Source organism: Phyllobates terribilis, unplaced genomic scaffold (genome assembly GCF_046119375.1).
Source record: "Phyllobates terribilis strain yellow unplaced genomic scaffold, ASM4611937v1 Scaffold_1__5_contigs__length_1240528914, whole genome shotgun sequence".
In the NCBI taxonomy this organism is placed as follows: domain Eukaryota; kingdom Metazoa; phylum Chordata; class Amphibia; order Anura; family Dendrobatidae; genus Phyllobates; species Phyllobates terribilis.
Genome location: NW_027362761.1, coordinates 1003181337 through 1003195859, shown reverse-complemented (window position 1 = coordinate 1003195859; position 14523 = coordinate 1003181337). Strand labels below are relative to the sequence as shown.

At 28.8% G+C, this 14523-nt stretch overlaps 14 non-coding genes across 14 annotated transcripts; all 14 read right to left on the bottom strand.

Moving 5' to 3' along the window:
- Positions 1–109: 109 nt before the first annotated feature.
- TRNAC-GCA (transfer RNA cysteine (anticodon GCA)) lies at positions 110–181 on the bottom strand. The gene has a single exon. It is a non-coding gene; the product is annotated as a tRNA-Cys (tRNA).
- A 403-nt stretch (positions 182–584) lies between these two features.
- TRNAC-GCA (transfer RNA cysteine (anticodon GCA)) lies at positions 585–656 on the bottom strand. Its single transcript has one exon. It is a non-coding gene; the product is annotated as a tRNA-Cys (tRNA).
- A 398-nt stretch (positions 657–1054) lies between these two features.
- Positions 1055–1126, bottom strand: TRNAC-GCA (transfer RNA cysteine (anticodon GCA)). The gene has a single exon. It is a non-coding gene; the product is annotated as a tRNA-Cys (tRNA).
- Positions 1127–1529: 403 nt separating this feature from the next.
- Positions 1530–1601, bottom strand: TRNAC-GCA (transfer RNA cysteine (anticodon GCA)). Its single transcript has one exon. It is a non-coding gene; the product is annotated as a tRNA-Cys (tRNA).
- An 874-nt stretch (positions 1602–2475) lies between these two features.
- TRNAC-GCA (transfer RNA cysteine (anticodon GCA)) lies at positions 2476–2547 on the bottom strand. The gene has a single exon. It is a non-coding gene; the product is annotated as a tRNA-Cys (tRNA).
- Positions 2548–3420: 873 nt separating this feature from the next.
- TRNAC-GCA (transfer RNA cysteine (anticodon GCA)) lies at positions 3421–3492 on the bottom strand. Its single transcript has one exon. It is a non-coding gene; the product is annotated as a tRNA-Cys (tRNA).
- An 874-nt stretch (positions 3493–4366) lies between these two features.
- TRNAC-GCA (transfer RNA cysteine (anticodon GCA)) lies at positions 4367–4438 on the bottom strand. The gene has a single exon. It is a non-coding gene; the product is annotated as a tRNA-Cys (tRNA).
- A 402-nt stretch (positions 4439–4840) lies between these two features.
- TRNAC-GCA (transfer RNA cysteine (anticodon GCA)) lies at positions 4841–4912 on the bottom strand. The gene has a single exon. It is a non-coding gene; the product is annotated as a tRNA-Cys (tRNA).
- Positions 4913–5310: 398 nt separating this feature from the next.
- TRNAC-GCA (transfer RNA cysteine (anticodon GCA)) lies at positions 5311–5382 on the bottom strand. The gene has a single exon. It is a non-coding gene; the product is annotated as a tRNA-Cys (tRNA).
- Positions 5383–7217: 1835 nt separating this feature from the next.
- TRNAC-GCA (transfer RNA cysteine (anticodon GCA)) lies at positions 7218–7289 on the bottom strand. Its single transcript has one exon. It is a non-coding gene; the product is annotated as a tRNA-Cys (tRNA).
- A 2310-nt stretch (positions 7290–9599) lies between these two features.
- On the bottom strand, positions 9600–9671 carry TRNAC-GCA (transfer RNA cysteine (anticodon GCA)). Its single transcript has one exon. It is a non-coding gene; the product is annotated as a tRNA-Cys (tRNA).
- A 1360-nt stretch (positions 9672–11031) lies between these two features.
- Positions 11032–11103, bottom strand: TRNAC-GCA (transfer RNA cysteine (anticodon GCA)). The gene has a single exon. It is a non-coding gene; the product is annotated as a tRNA-Cys (tRNA).
- A 399-nt stretch (positions 11104–11502) lies between these two features.
- Positions 11503–11574, bottom strand: TRNAC-GCA (transfer RNA cysteine (anticodon GCA)). Its single transcript has one exon. It is a non-coding gene; the product is annotated as a tRNA-Cys (tRNA).
- A 1346-nt stretch (positions 11575–12920) lies between these two features.
- On the bottom strand, positions 12921–12992 carry TRNAC-GCA (transfer RNA cysteine (anticodon GCA)). The gene has a single exon. It is a non-coding gene; the product is annotated as a tRNA-Cys (tRNA).
- Between the last annotated feature and the right edge of the window lie 1531 nt (positions 12993–14523).

The following is a 14523-nucleotide window of genomic DNA, read 5'->3' as shown; positions in this document are numbered from 1 at the left end:
TCATATGAAGAAAGCACATCAATATGCATTCAACGTTATATGCTTAAATGTTTTAATGGATAAACAAGTAATAAAGCTAGAATAATTTGGTTTAAAAAGATTTATCTTCAGGGGGCACTCGGAGTTGAACCAAGGACCTCTTGATCTGCAGTCAAATGCTCTGCCACTGAGCTATACCCCCAAAACTTAAGTAATGCATCCTCTTTTTTTCTTTTTTTTTTAATTACATTAAAGCTATAAGAACTTTACAAAGTTTTACATTGTGATTATTTTTTCTTTCCGATGCATTTTTCTTCTCTAAAAATCTTTAATGAATTCAAAAAGTACAGACAAATAATCAGGAATTTTTATTTTACAAGTCAATTCTTAGTTTTAGAGTCTTCCAAAGTGCTAAAAGTATCATCTTGTAGATTTTTTACATTGACTTTTTACAGACAACGTTTTTCGACCTTTTGGCTGATTTTTTAAATAGATTTCATATGAAGAAAGCACATCAATATGCATTCAACGTTATATGCCTAAAATGTTTAATGGATTAACAAGTATTAAAGCTAGAATTATTTGGTTTAAAAAGATTTAACTTCAGGGGGCACTCGGAGTTGAACCAAGGACCTCTTGATCTGCAGTCAAATGCTCTGCCACTGAGCTATACCCCCAAAACTTAAGTAATGCACACTCTTTTTTTTTTTAAATTACATTAAAGCTATAAGAACTTTACAAAGTTTTACATTGTGATTATTTTTTCTTTCCGATGCATTTTTCTTCTCTAAAAATCTTTAATGAATTCAAAAAGTACAGACAAATAATCAGGAATTTTTATTTTACAAGTCAATTCTTAGTTTTAGAGTCTTCCAAAGTGCTAAAAGTATCATCTTATAGATTTTTTACATTGACTTTTTACAGACAACGTTTTTCGACCTTTTGGCTGATTTTTTAAATAGATTTCATATGAAGAAAGCACATCAATATGCATTCAACGTTATATGCCTAAAATGTTTTAATGGATAAACAAGTAATAAAGCTAGAATAATTTGGTTTAACAAGATTTATCTTCAGGGGGCACTTGGGGTTGAACCAAGGACCTCTTGATTTGCAGTCAAATGCTCTGCCACTGAGCTATACCCCCAAAACTTAAGTAATGCACACTTTTTTTTTTTTTTTTTTAAATTACATTAAAGCTATAAGAACTTTACAAAGTTTTACATTGTGATTATTTTTTCTTTCCGATGCATTTTTCTTCTTTAAAAATCTTTAATGAATTCAAAAAGTACAGACAAATAATCAGGAATTTTTATTTTACAAGTCAATTCTTAGTTTTAGAGTCTTCCAAAGTGCTAAAAGTATCATCTTATAGATTTTTTACATTGACTTTTTACAGACAACGTTTTTCGACCTTTTGGCTGATTTTTTAAATAGATTTCATATGAAGAAAGCACATCAATATGCATTCAACGTTATATGCCTAAAATGTTTTAATAGATAAACAAGTAATAAAGCTAGAATAATTTGGTTTAAAAAGATTTATCTTCAGGGGGCACTCGGGGTTGAACCAAGGACCTCTTGATCTGCAGTCAAATGCTCTGCCACTGAGCTATACCCCCAAAACTTAAGTAATGCAAACTTTTTTTTTTTTTTTTTTAAATTACATTAAATCTATAAGAACTTTACAAAGTTTTACATTGTGATTATTTTTTCTTTCCGATGCATTTTTCTTCTTTAAAAATCTTTAATGAATTCAAAAAGTACAGACAAATAATCAGGAATTTTTATTTTACAAGTCAATTCTTAGTTTTAGAGTCTTCCAAAGTGCTAAAAGTATCATCTTATAGATTTTTTACATTGACTTTTTACAGACAACGTTTTTCGACCTTTTGGCTGATTTTTTAAATAGATTTCATATGAAGAAAGCACATCAATATGCATTCAACGTTATATGCCTAAAATGTTTTAATGGATAAACAAGTATTAAAGCTAGAATTATTTGGTTTAAAAAGATTTATCTTCAGGGGGCACTCGCAGTTGAACCAAGGACCTCTTGATCTGCAGTCAAATGCTCTGCCACTGAGCTATACCCCCAAAACTTAAGTAATGCACATTCTTTTTTTTTTTTAAATTACATTAAAGCTATAAGAACTTTACAAAGTTTTACATTGTGATTATTTTTTCTTTCCGATGCATTTTTCTTCTCTAAAAATCTTTAATGAATTCAAAAAGTACAGACAAATAATCAGGAATTTTTATTTTACAAGTCAATTCTTAGTTTTAGAGTCTTCCAAAGTGCTAAAAGTATCATCTTATAGATTTTTTACATTGACTTTTTACAGACAACGTTTTTCGACCTTTTGGCTGATTTTTTAAATAGATTTCATATGAAGAAAGCACATCAATATGCATTCAACGTTATATGCCTAAAATGTTTTAATGGATAAACAAGTAATAAAGCTAGAATAATTTGGTTTAAAAAGATTTATCTTCAGGGGGCACTCGGGGTTGAACCAAGGACCTCTTGATCTGCAGTCAAATGCTCTGCCACTGAGCTATACCCCCAAAACTTAAGTAATGCACACTTTTTTTTTTTTTTTTTAAATTACATTAAAGCTATAAGAACTTTACAAAGTTTAACATTGTGATTATTTTTTCTTTCCGATGCATTTTTCTTCTTTAGAAATCTTTAATGAATTCAAAAAGTACAGACAAATAATCAGGAATTTTTATTTTACAAGTCAATTCTTAGTTTTAGAGTCTTCCAAAGTGCTAAAAGTATCATCTTATAGATTTTTTACATTGACTTTTTACAGACAACGTTTTTCGACCTTTTGGCTGATTTTTTAAATAGATTTCATATGAAGAAAGCACATCAATATGCATTCAACGTTATATGCCTAAAATGTTTTAATGGATAAACAAGTATTAAAGCTAGAATTATTTGGTTTAAAAAGATTTATCTTCAGGGGGCACTCGCAGTTGAACCAAGGACCTCTTGATCTGCAGTCAAATGCTCTGCCACTGAGCTATACCCCCAAAACTTAAGTAACGCACACTCTTTTTTTTTTTTAAATTACATTAAAGCTATAAGAACTTTACAAAGTTTTACATTGTGATTATTTTTTCTTTCCGATGCATTTTTCTTCTCTAAAAATCTTTAATGAATTCAAAAAGTACAGACAAATAATCAGGAATTTTTATTTTACAAGTCAATTCTTAGTTTTAGAGTCTTCCAAAGTGCTAAAAGTATCATCTTATAGATTTTTTACATTGACTTTTTACAGACAACGTTTTTCGACCTTTTGGCTGATTTTTTAAATAGATTTCATATGAAGAAAGCACATCAATATGCATTTAACGTTATATGCCTAAAATGTTTTAATGGATAAACAAGTAATAAAGCTAGAATAATTTGGTTTAAAAAGATTTATCTTCAGGGGGCACTCGGGGTTGAACCAAGGACCTCTTGATCTGCAGTCAAATGCTCTGCCACTGAGCTATACCCCCAAAACTTAAGTAATGCACACTTTTTTTTTTTTTTTTTTAAATTACATTAAAGCTATAAGAACTTTACAAAGTTTTACATTGTGATTATTTTTTCTTTCCGATGCATTTTTCTTCTTTAAAAATCTTTAATGAATTCAAAAAGTACAGACAAATAATCAGGAATTTTTATTTTACAAGTCAATTCTTAGTTTTAGAGTCTTCCAAAGTGCTAAAAGTATCATCTTATAGATTTTTTACATTGACTTTTTACAGACAACGTTTTTCGACCTTTTGGCTGATTTTTTAAATAGATTTCATATGAAGAAAGCACATCAATATGCATTCAACGTTATATGCCTAAAATGTTTTAATGGATAAACAAGTATTAAAGCTAGAATTATTTGGTTTAAAAAGATTTATCTTCAGGGGGCACTCGCAGTTGAACCAAGGACCTCTTGATCTGCAGTCAAATGCTCTGCCACTGAGCTATACCCCCAAAACTTAAGTAATGCACACTCTTTTTTTTTTTTAAATTACATTAAAGCTATAAGAACTTTACAAAGTTTTACATTGTGATTATTTTTTCTTTCCGATGCATTTTTCTTCTCTAAAAATCTTTAATGAATTCAAAAAGTACAGACAAATAATCAGGAATTTTTATTTTACAAGTCAATTCTTAGTTTTAGAGTCTTCCAAAGTGCTAAAAGTATCATCTTATAGATTTTTTACATTGACTTTTTACAGACAACGTTTTTCGACCTTTTGGCTGATTTTTTAAATAGATTTCATATGAAGAAAGCACATCAATATGCATTCAACGTTATATGCCTAAAATGTTTTAATGGATAAACAAGTAATAAAGCTAGAATAATTTGGTTTAAAAAGATTTATCTTCAGGGGGCACTTGGGGTTGAACCAAGGACCTCTTGATTTGCAGTCAAATGCTCTGCCACTGAGCTATACCCCCAAAACTTAAGTAATGCACACTTTTTTTTTTTTTTTTTAAATTACATTAAAGCTATAAGAACTTTACAAAGTTTTACATTGTGATTATTTTTTCTTTCCGATGCATTTTTCTTCTTTAAAAATCTTTAATGAATTCAAAAAGTACAGACAAATAATCAGGAATTTTTATTTTACAAGTCAATTCTTAGTTTTAGAGTCTTCCAAAGTGCTAAAAGTATCATCTTATAGATTTTTTACATTGACTTTTTACAGACAACGTTTTTCGACCTTTTGGCTGATTTTTTAAATAGATTTCATATGAAGAAAGCACATCAATATGCATTCAACATTATATGCCTAAAATGTTTTAATGGATAAACAAGTATTAAAGTTAGAATTATTTGGTTTATAAAGATTTATCTTCAGGGGGCACTCGGAGTTGAACCAAGGACCTCTTGATCTGCAGTCAAATGCTCTGCCACTGAGCTATACCCCCAAAACTTAAGTAACGCACACTCTTTTTTTTTTTTAAATTACATTAAAGCTATAAGAACTTTACAAAGTTTTACATTGTGATTATTTTTTCTTTCCGATGCATTTTTCTTCTTTAAAAATCTTTAATGAATTCAAAAAGTACAGACAAATAATCAGGAATTTTTATTTTACAAGTCAATTCTTAGTTTTAGAGTCTTCCAAAGTGCTAAAAGTATCATCTTATAGATTTTTTACATTGACTTTTTCAGACAACGTTTTTCGACCTTTTGGCTGATTTTTTAAATAGATTTCATATGAAGAAAGCACATCAATATGCATTCAACGTTATATGCCTAAAATGTTTTAATGGATAAACAAGTAATAAAGCTAGAATTATTTGGTTTAAAAAGATTTATCTTCAGGGGGCACTCGGAGTTGAACCAAGGACCTCTTGATCTGCAGTCAAATGCTCTGCCACTGAGCTATGCCCCCAAAACTTAAGTAATACACACTCTTTTTTTTTTTTTTTTAAATTACATTAAAGCTATAAGAACTTTACAAAGTTTTACATTGTGATTATTTTTTCTTTCCGATGCATTTTTCTTCTTTAAAAATCTTTAATGAATTCAAAAAGTACAGACAAATAATCAGGAATTTTTATTTTACAAGTCAATTCTTAGTTTTAGAGTCTTTCAAAGTGCTAAAAGTATCATCTTATAGATTTTTTACATTGACTTTTTACAGACAACGTTTTTCGACCTTTTGGCTGATTTTTTAAATAGATTTCATATGAAGAAAGCACATCAATATGCATTCAACGTTATATGCCTAAAATGTTTTAATGGATAAACAAGTAATAAAGCTAGAATAATTTGGTTTAAAAAGATTTATCTTCAGGGGGCACTCGGAGTTGAACCAAGGACCTATTGATCTGCAGTCAAATGCTCTGCCACTGAACTATACCTCCAAAACTTAAGTAATGCACCCTCTTTTTTTTTTTTTTTTTTTTTAATTACATTAAAGCTATAAGAACTTTACAAAGTTTAACATTGTGATTATTTTTTCTTTCTGATGCATTTTTCTTCTCTAAAAATCTTTAATGAATTCAAAAAGTACAGACAAATAATCAGGAATTTTTATTTTACAAGTCAATTCTTAGTTTTAGAGTCTTCCAAAGTGCTAAAAGTATCATCTTATAGATTTTTTACATTGACTTTTTACAGACAACGTTTTTCGACCTTTTGGCTGATTTTTTAAATAGATTTCATATGAAGAAAGCACATCAATATGCATTCAACGTTATATGCCTAAAATGTTTTAATGGATAAACTAGTAATAAAGCTAGAATTATTTGGTTTAAAAAGATTTATCTTCAGGGCGCACTCGGAGTTGAACCAAGGACCTCTTGATCTGCAGTCAAACAGCTCTGCCGCTGAGCTATACCCCCAAAACTTAAGTAATGCACATTTTTTTTTTTTCTTTTTTAAATTACATTAAAGCTATAAGAACTTTACAAAGTTTTACATTGTGATTATTTTTTCTTTCCGATGCATTTTTCTTCTGTAAAAATCTTTAATGAATTCAAAAAGTACAGACAAATAATCAGGAATTTTTATTTTACAAGTCAATTCTTAGCTTTAGAGTCCTCCAAAGTGCTAAAAGTATCATCTTATAGATTTTTTACATTGACTTTTTACAGACAACGTTTTTCGACCTTCTGGCTGATTTTTTAAATAGATTTCATATGAAGAAAGCACATCAATATGCATTCAACGTTATATGCCTAAAATGTTTTAATGGATAAACAAGTAATAAAGCTAGAATAATTTGGTTTAAAAAGATTTATCTTCAGTGGGCATTCGGAGTTGAACCAAGGACCTCTTGATCTGCAGTCAAATGCTCTGCCACTGAGCTATACCCCCAAAACTTAAGTAATGCAAACTCTTTTTTTTTTTTTTTTTTAAATTACATTAAAGCTATAAGAACTTTACAAAGTTTTACATTGTGATTATTTTTTCTTTCCGATGCATTTTTCTTCTCTAAAAATCTTTAATGAATTCAAAAAGTACAGACAAATAATCAGGAATTTTTATTTTACAAGTCAATTCTTAGTTTTAGAGTCTTCCAAAGTGCTAAAAGTATCATCTTATAGATTTTTTACATTGACTTTTTACAGACAACGTTTTTCGACCTTTTGGCTGATTTTTTAAATAGATTTCATATGAAGAAAGCACATCAATATGCATTCAACGTTATATGCCTAAAATGTTTTAATGGATAAACAAGTAATAAAGCTAGAATTATTTGGTTTAAAAAGATTTATCTTCAGGGGGCACTCGGAGTTGAACCAAGGACCTCTTGATCTGCAGTCAAATGCTCTGCCACTGAGCTATACCCCCAAATCTTAAGTAATGCACACTCTTTTTTTTTTTTTTTTTAAATTACATTAAAGCTATAAGAACTTTACAAAGTTTTACATTGTGATTATTTTTTCTTTCCGATGCATTTTTCTTCTTTAAAAATCTTTAATGAATTCAAAAAGTACAGACAAATAATCAGGAATTTTTATTTTACAAGTCAATTCTTAGTTTTAGAGTCTTCCAAAGTGCTAAAAGTATCATCTTATAGATTTTTTACATTGACTTTTTACAGACAACGTTTTTCGACCTTTTGGCTGATTTTTTAAATAGATTTCATATGAAGAAAGCACATCAATATGCATTCAACGTTATATGCCTAAAATGTTTTAATGGATAAACAAGTAATAAAGCTAGAATAATTTAGTTTAAAAAGATTTATCTTCAGGGGGCACTTGGAGTTGAACCAAGGACCTCTTGATTTGCACTCAAATGCTCTGCCACTGAGCTATACCCCCAAAACTTAAGTAATGCACACTCTTTTTTTTTTTTTTTTTAAATTACATTAAAGCTATAAGAACTTTACAAAGTTTTACATTGTGATTATTTTTTCTTTCCGATGCATTTTTCTTCTTTAAAAATCTTTAATGAATTCAAAAAGTTCAGACAAATAATCAGGAATTTTTATTTTACAAGTCAATTCTTAGTTTTAGAGTCTTCCAAAGTGCTAAAAGTATCATCTTATAGATTTTTTACATTGACTTTTTACAGACAACCTTTTTCGACCTTTTGACTGATTTTTTAAATAGATTTCATATGAAGAAAGCACATCAATATGCATTCAACGTTATATGCCTAAAATGTTTTAATGGATAAACAAGTAATAAAGCTAGAATAATTTGGTTTAAAAAGATTTATCTTCAGGGGGCACTCGGAGTTGAACCAAGGACCTCTTGATCTGCAGTCAAATGCTCTGCCACTGAGCTATACCTCCAAAACTTAAGTAATGCACCCTCTTTTTTTTTTTTTTTTTATTACATTAAAGCTATAAGAACTTTACAAAGTTTAACATTGTGATTATTTTTTCTTTCCGATGCATTTTTCTTCTCTAAAAATCTTTAATGAATTCAAAAAGTACAGACAAATAATCAGGAATTTTTATTTTACAAGTCAATTCTTAGTTTTAGAGTCTTACAAAGTGCTAAAAGTATCATCTTATAGATTTTTTACATTGACTTTTTACAGACAACGTTTTTCGACCTTTTGGCTGATTTTTTAAATAGATTTCATATGAAGAAAGCACATAAATATGCATTCAACGTTATATGCCTAAAATGTTTTAATGGATAAACAAGTAATAAAGCTAGAATTATTTGGATTAAAAAGATTTATCTTCAGGGGGCACTTGGAGTTGAACCAAGAACCTCTTAATCTGCAGTCAAATGCTCTGCCACTGAGCTATACCCCCAAAACTTAAGTAATGCACCCTCTTTTTTTTTTTTTTTTTTTTTATTACATTAAAGCTATAAGAACTTTACAAAGTTTTACATTGTGATTATTTTTTCTTTCCGATGCATTTTTCTTCTCTAAAAATCTTTAATGAATTCAAAAAGTACAGACAAATAATCAGGAATTTTTATTTTACAAGTCAATTCTTAGTTTTAGAGTCTTCCAAAGTGCTAAAAGTATCATCTTATAGATTTTTTACATTGACTTTTTACAGACAACGTTTTTCGACCTTTTGGCTGATTTTTTAAATAGATTTCATATGAAGAAAGCACATCAATAAGCATTCAACGTTATATGCCTAAAATGTTTTAATGGATAAACAAGTAATAAAGCTAGAATTATTTGGTTTAAAAAGATTTATCTTCAGGGCGCACTCGAAGTTGAACCAAGGACCTCTTGATCTGCAGTCAAATGCTCTGCCACTGAGCTATACCCCCAAAACTTAAGTAATGCACACTCTTTTTTTTTTTTTTTTTATAAATTACATTAAAGCTATAAGAACTTTACAAAGTTTTACATTGTGATTATTTTTTCTTTCCAATGCATTTTTCTTCTTTAAAAATCTTTAATGAATTCAAAAAGTACAGACAAATAATCAGGAATTTTTATTTTACAAGTCAATTCTTAGTTTTAGAGTCTTCCAAAGTGCTAAAAGTATCATCTTATAGATTTTTTACATTGACTTTTTACAGACAACGTTTTTCGACCTTTTGGCTGATTTTTTAAATAGATTTCATATGAAGAAAGCACATCAATATGCATTCAACGTTATATGCCTAAAATGTTTTAATGGATAAACAAGTAATAAAGCTAGAATTATTTAGTTTAAAAAGATTTATCTTCAGGGGGCACTCGGAGTTGAACCAAGGACCTCTTGATCTGCAGTCAAATGCTCTGCCACTGAGCTATACCCCCAAAACTTAAGTAATGCACACTCTTTTTTTTTTTTTTTTTTTAAATTACATTAAAGCTATAAGAACTTTACAAAGTTTTACATTGTGATTATTTTTTCTTTCTGATGCATTTTTCTTCTTTAAAAATCTTTAATGAATTCAAAAAGTACAGACAAATAATCAGGAATTTTTATTTTACAAGTCAATTCTTAGTTTTAGAGTCTTCCAAAGTGCTAAAAGTATCATCTTATAGATTTTTTACATTGACTTTTTACAGACAACGTTTTTCGACCTTTTGGCTGATTTTTTAAATAGATTTCATATGAAGAAAGCACATCAATAAGCATTCAACGTTATATGCCTAAAATGTTTTAATGGATAAACAAGTAATAAAGCTAGAATTATTTGGTTTAAAAAGATTTATCTTCAGGGCGCACTCGAAGTTGAACCAAGGACCTCTTGATCTGCAGTCAAATGCTCTGCCACTGAGCTATACCCCCAAAACTTAAGTAATGCACACTCTTTTTTTTTTTTTTTTTATAAATTACATTAAAGCTATAAGAACTTTACAAAGTTTTACATTGTGATTATTTTTTCTTTCCAATGCATTTTTCTTCTTTAAAAATCTTTAATGAATTCAAAAAGTACAGACAAATAATCAGGAATTTTTATTTTACAAGTCAATTCTTAGTTTTAGAGTCTTCCAAAGTGTTAAAAGTATCATCTTATAGATTTTTTACATTGACTTTTTCAGACAACGTTTTTCGACCTTTTGGCTGATTTTTTAAATAGATTTCATATGAAGAAAGCACATCAATATGCATTCAACGTTATATGCCTAAAATGTTTTAATGGATAAACAAGTAATAAAGCTAGAATTATTTGGTTTAAAAAGATTTATCTTCAGTGGGCACTCGGAGTTGAACCAAGGACCTTTTGATCTGCAGTCAAATGCTCTGCCACTGAGCTATACCCCCAAAACTTAAGTAATGCACCCTCTTTTTTTTTTTTTTTTTTAAATTACATTAAAGCTATAAGAACTTTACAAAGTTTTACATTGTGATTATTTTTTCTTTCCGATGCATTTTTCTTCTTTAAAAATCTTTAATGAATTCAAAAAGTACAGACAAATAATCAGGAATTTTTATTTTACAAGTCAATTCTTAGTTTTAGAGTCTTCCAAAGTGCTAAAAGTATCATCTTATAGATTTTTTACATTGACTTTTTACAGACAACGTTTTTCGACCTTTTGGCTGATTTTTTAAATAGATTTCATATGAAGAAAGCACATCAATATGCATTCAACGTTATATGCCTAAAATGTTTTAATGGATAAACAAGTATTAAAGCTAGAATTATTTGGTTTAAAAAGATTTATCTTCAGGGGGCACTCGGAGTTGAACCAAGGACCTCTTGATCTGCAGTCAAATGCTCTGCCACTGAGCTATACCCCCAAAACTTAAATAATGCACACTCTTTTTTTTTTTTAAATTACATTAAAGCTATAAGAACTTTACAAAGTTTTACATTGTGATTATTTTTTCTTTCCGATGCATTTTTCTTCTTTAAAAATCTTTAATGAATTAAAAAAGTACAGACAAATAATCAGGAATTTTTATTTTACAAGTCAATTCTTAGTTTTAGAGTCTTTCAAAGTGCTAAAAGTATCATCTTATAGATTTTTTACATTGACTTTTAACAAACAACGTTTTTCGACCTTTTGGCTGATTTTTTAAATAGATTTCATATGAAGAAAGCACATCAATATGCATTCAACGTTATATGCCTAAAATGTTTTAATGGATAAACAAGTATTAAAGCTAGAATTATTTGGTTTAAAGAGATTTATCTTCAGGGGGCACTCGGAGTTGAACCAAGGACCTCTTGATCTGCAGTCAAATGCTCTGCCACTGAGCTATACCCCCAAAACTTAAGTAATGCACACTCTTTTTTTTTTTTAAATTACATTAAAGCTATAAGAACTTTATAAGTTTTACATTGTGATTATTTTTTCTTTCCGATGCATTTTTCTTCTCTAAAAATCTTTAATGAATTCAAAAAGTACAGACAAATAATCAGGAATTTTTATTTTACAAGTCAATTCTTAGTTTTAGAGTCTTCCAAAGTGCTAAAAGTATCATCTTATAGATTTTTTACATTGACTTTTTACAGACAACGTTTTTCGACCTTTTGGCTGATTTTTTAAATAGATTTCATATGAAGAAAGTACATCAATATGCATTCAACGTTATATGCCTAAAATGTTTTAATGGATAAACAAGTAATAAAGCTAGAATTATTTGGTTTAAAAAGATTTATTTTCAGGGGGCACTCGAAGTTGAACCAAGGACCTCTTGATCTGCAGTCAAATGCTCTGCCACTGAGCTATACCCCCAAAACTGACGTAATGCACACTCTTTTTTTTTTTTTTTTTAAATTACATTAAAGCTATAAGAACTTTACAAAGTTTTACATTGTGATTATTTTTTCTCTCCGATGCATTTTTCTTCTCTAAAAATCTTTAATGAATTCAAAAAGTACAGACAAATAATCAGGAATTTTTATTTTACAAATCAATTCTTAGTTTTAGAGTCTTCCAAAGTGCTAAAAGTATCATCTTATAGATTTTTTACATTGACTTTTTACAGACAACGTTTTTCGACCTTTTGGCTGATTTTTAAATAGATTTCATATGAAGAAAGCACATCAATATGCATTCAACGTTATATGCCTAAAATGTTTTAATGGATAAACAAGTAATAAAGCTAGAATTATTTGGTTTAAAAAGATTTATCTTCAAGGGGCACTCGGGGTTGAACCAAGGACCTCTTGATCTGCAGTCAAATGCTCTGCCACTGAGCTATACCCCCAAAACTTAAGTAATGCACACTTTTTTTTTTTTTTTTAAATTACATTAAAGCTATAAGAACTTTACAAAGTTTTACATTGTGATTATTTTTTCTTTCCGATGCATTTTTCTTCTTTAAAAATCTTTAATGAATTCAAAAAGTACAGACAAATAATCAGGAATTTTTATTTTACAAGTCAATTCTTAGTTTTAGAGTCTTCCAAAGTGCTAAAAGTATCATCTTATAGATTTTTTACATTGACTTTTTACAGACAACGTTTTTCGACCTTTTGGCTGATTTTTTAAATAGATTTCATATGAAGAAAGCACATCAATATGCATTCAACGTTATATGCCTAAAATGTTTTAATGGATAAACAAGTATTAAAGTTACAATTATTTGGTTTATAAAGATTTATCTTCAGGGGGCACTCGGAGTTGAACCAAGGACCTCTTGAGCTGCAGTCAAATGCTCTGCCACTGAGCTATACCCCCAAAACTTAAGTAATGCACACTCTTTTTTTTTTTTAAATTACATTAAAGCTATAAGAACTTTACAAAGTTTTACATTGTGATTATTTTTTCTTTCCGATGCATTTTTCTTCTCTAAAAATCTTTAATGAATTCAAAAAGTACAGACAAATAATCAGGAATTTTTATTTTACAAGTCAATTCTTAGTTTTAGAGTCTTCCAAAGTGCTAAAAGTATCATCTTATAGATTTTTTACATTGACTTTTTACAGACAACGTTTTTCGACCTTTTGGCTGATTTTTTAAATAGATTTCATATGAAGAAAGCACATCAATATGCATTCAACGTTATATGCCTAAAATGTTTTAATGGATAAACAAGTAATAAAGCTAGAATAATTTGGTTTAAAAAGATTTATCTTCAGGGGGCACTCGGGGTTGAACCAAGGACTTCTTGATCTGCAGTCAAATGCTCTGCCACTGAGCTATACCCCCAAAACTTAAGTAATGCACACTTTTTTTTTTTTTTTTAAATTACATTAAAGCTATAAGAACTTTACAAAGTTTTACATTGTGATTATTTTTTCTTTCCGATGCATTTTTCTTCTTTAAAAATCTTTAATGAATTCAAAAAGTACAGACAAATAATCAGGAATTTTTATTTTACAAGTCAATTCTTAGTTTTAGAGTCTTCCAAAGTGCTAAAAGTATCATCTTATAGATTTTTTACATTGACTTTTTACAGACAACGTTTTTCGACCTTTTGGCTGATTTTTTAAATAGATTTCATATGAAGAAAGCACATCAATATGCATTCAACGTTATATGCCTAAAATGTTTTAATGGATAAACAAGTATTAAAGTTACAATTATTTGGTTTATAAAGATTTATCTTCAGGGGGCACTCGGAGCTGAACCAAGGACCTCTTGAGCTGCAGTCAAATGCTCTGCCACTGAGCTATACCCCCAAAACTTAAGTAATGCACACTCTTTTTTTTTTTTAAATTACATTAAAGCTATAAGAACTTTACAAAGTTTTACATTGTGATTATTTTTTCTTTCCGATGCATTTTTCTTCTCTAAAAATCTTTAATGAATTCAAAAAGTACAGACAAATAATCAGGAATTTTTATTTTACAAGTCAATTCTTAGTTTTAGAGTCTTCCAAAGTGCTAAAAGTATCATCTTATAGATTTTTTACATTGACTTTTTACAGACAACGTTTTTCGACCTTTTGGCTGATTTTTTAAATAGATTTCATATGAAGAAAGCACATCAATATGCATTCAACGTTATATGCCTAAAATGTTTTAATGGATAAACAAGTAATAAAGCTAGAATAATTTGGTTTAAAAAGATTTATCTTCAGGGGGCACTCGGGGTTGAACCAAGGACTTCTTGATCTGCAGTCAAATGCTCTGCCACTGAGCTATACCCCCAAAACTTAAGTAATACACACTCTTTTTTTTTTTTTTTTAAATTACATTAAAGCTATAAGAACTTTACAAAGTTTTACATTGTGATTATTTTTTCTTTCCGATGCATTTTTCTTCTT